The sequence below is a fragment of the Otolemur garnettii genome, unplaced genomic scaffold (assembly GCF_000181295.1).
Source record: "Otolemur garnettii isolate 467f Iridium unplaced genomic scaffold, OtoGar3 scaffold00038, whole genome shotgun sequence".
Classification (NCBI taxonomy): Eukaryota; Metazoa; Chordata; class Mammalia; order Primates; family Galagidae; genus Otolemur; species Otolemur garnettii.
In genome coordinates, this window is record NW_003852433.1 from 13,205,254 (window position 1) to 13,208,133 (window position 2,880).

The 2,880-nt window shown below is 44.3% G+C and overlaps 1 non-coding gene across 1 annotated transcript; it reads left to right on the forward strand.

The window, feature by feature from the left end:
- Window positions 1-1,297: 1,297 nt before the first annotated feature.
- LOC111725383 lies at window positions 1,298-1,456 on the forward strand. The gene has a single exon (XR_002773457.1). It is a non-coding gene; the product is annotated as a U1 spliceosomal RNA (small nuclear RNA).
- The last annotated feature ends 1,424 nt before the right edge of the window (window positions 1,457-2,880 follow it).

The window sequence follows — 2,880 nt, forward strand, 5'->3', positions numbered from 1 at the left end:
GCATGGCTCCGGGTGAAGTCATGAAAGGCAGCATTTCTTCCGCCTGGCTTTCCTCTCACCTGCTCGCCCATTACTTGGGATTCTCCCTCTGGGAACCTAGACGCTGTCTTGCAAGGATGCCAAGCAGGCAGGCGGAGATGCCACACGCAGGTGTTCTGGCCATCTGACCCGACAGAGGCCCCAGCAGAGCGCAGACTCGTGGGAAGGCGAGCTCCAGCCCCAGGCCTGCCCGCTGAGCACCCCTCTCATCTCCTCACTTCCCTGCAGCCGTTCTCCACCCTGTGACCCACGAGAGCCCGAGCATTATTCTGAGCCCTTTGCACTTCTTCGACCAACAGCCTCGTAATACTATTACTGCTGATGGCTTTTCATTCCCGATGCCAAACCTGATTTGGCATTCACGAGGCTGAGGGTTTCAATCCAGCTCTGTGGACAGGCTCCGGGAGCCCTAAGTGACTGTAGCTTACAGACAATCCAATTGTTATTGACATTTGTGTCTGATTGTTCATCAAGGAGGAGCTGGCTTGTAGGACAAATCATTCTATTACCCGGCCCCTCTCTCAGCCTCCCCCATGCACAACAGAACACGTACCCACCGTCAGTGGCAGGCCAATCAATCCTAATATCACTCTACATCTATCAGAGTCGCTTTTGTGGGCTTGAATGTAGGGGCGACTCAGGGGAGGGAGAGAAATGGCAAGGAGAAGAAGGAATGGATCTAAATTGTTAGACATTGAGTCTGAAATGGAAACATCTGCTAAAAACAGAAAGCTACAAATGTATCTATATTTATGCCTATGTCTATGTGCTGCTTTACTTGGGAAGTAAAGCCTTTTTTTTCTGAGGCAGAGTCTCATTATGTCGCCCTTAGTAGAGTGCTGTGGAGTCACAGCTCATTAGCAACCTCAAACTCTTGGGCTTAAGCGATTCTCTTGCCTCGGCCTCTCATGTAGCTGTGACTACAGGCACCCAGCACAACGCCCAGCTGTTTTTTTTTTGTTGTTGCAGTTTTCATTGTTGTTTAGCAGGCCTGGGCTGGATTTGAACCTGCCAGCCTGGGTAAATGTGGCTGGCACCCTACCCACTGAGCTACAGGTGCTGAGCCAGGACAGGTAATTCTTAAGACACATGCATGTCATTGGTCAGTCCATTGTGCTTAATCATATATCAGGATAATGTCCAGTTTTATTATGAATGACACTTGTGTTAGGCTAAGCAAATTTGATCATAATAGATCCAATAAGTTGATGAGTTACCTAACTCCTTTACCACAACAAGCATTTCTCACTCTTATCGTAAATCTTGGCAAAGGAGATACCAGGAACACAAAGGAGGTTTTCCCAGGGCAAGGCTTATCCACTGCAATCCAGATGTGCTGACCCCTGCAATTTCCCCAAACCTGGGAAACTCAGCTACCTAATTTGTGCCAATGGGAACTACATTTGCTCTTTTCCCTGCTATTTGTTATTTGGTTTTAAATAACTTGTCCCTTTCCCAGCTCTAATTTATTTAATTATATTTTTCTTATTGGCCAGACCGCCCTTTTTAGCGTTATCTTGAGAAAGTTGAAACCATCAGCTGCCCCCAAGTGTTGGCTGCATCTGACTCCAAGTGCTCTCACAATCCCTCATTCATTCCAAAAAATGTGTGAAGTCCTCACACCATCAGTCAGACAAAGGTCATTTTGCAAGGAGTGGTGAAAGATTTGTACTGAACCATCCACACTTCCTTGGACATGAAACAATAACACTGCCTTTCAGAATGGCTAGCGCATTGATTGGTCACTATGGGATACCACAATGACAACGACCCCGGCCTTCTCAGCAATAGGACTGAGCTAATTCACAGAGACCAATGCTCTTCTTTGCTGGAAAAAAAGAAAAAGAAAAGAAAGGAAAAAAGTGGGCACATTAAAACAACAATGAATTCTAAACTCTGCTAAAATGACTAAAGTTTAAAAGACTGGCAATACCAAGTGTGGGCAAGGATAAAGTAACTGAAGCCCTCATTCCTTATTGATGGGTGTTCTAGGCTAAATTGTGAACCCACCCACACCCCTAAAATTCATATAGTGAAATTCCAATCCCCCACACCTCAGAATGTGACTGTATTTGGAGAGACCTTAAAGAGGTGATTAGTTGAAATGAGGCCCTTGAGATGGGCCCTGATCCAATATGGATGGTACCCTCAAAAAGAGGATATTTGGACACAGACAGTACAGAAAGGAAATGTGAAAACACAGGCAGAGGCAGCCAGCCACAAGCCAAGGAGAAAGGCCTCAGAAGGAGCCACCCTGCCGACACCCTGACCCCAGACTTCCAGCCTCCAGAATAGTGAGACAATCCATTTCTGTAGTTGAAGCCACCCAGCCTGGGCATTTTGTTTTGGCAGCTCTAGAAAACCAATACAATAGAATGTAACATGGTGCAGCCACTTTAGAAAACAGTTTGCCACTTTTTATGAAGTTAATTATACACTAACAAATATAACCCAGAAATTTCATTCCTAGGTACTTGCCCAAAAGAAATGAAAACATATGTTCACACAAAGACCTAAAAATGAATATTTATTGCATAATTATTCACAATAACCCAAAACCATTGAAAACTATTCAAATGTCTGTCAGCTGATGAATAAAGAAGCAAATTGTGGCACATCCATATGATGAAATACCCCACAGCAATAAAAAGAAACAAACCACTGTCACATATAAAAGTGTGGGTGAATCTCAAAGCATTCACTATATTAAGTGAAAGAAACCAGACGACAAAGATGTAATGTAATTTCCCAGCCGGGAACAGTGGCTCACACCTATAATAAATAATAAAATCTTTCTGATTCCACCATCCTCTTAAACCATACCATTCCCTGGTTTCTTTT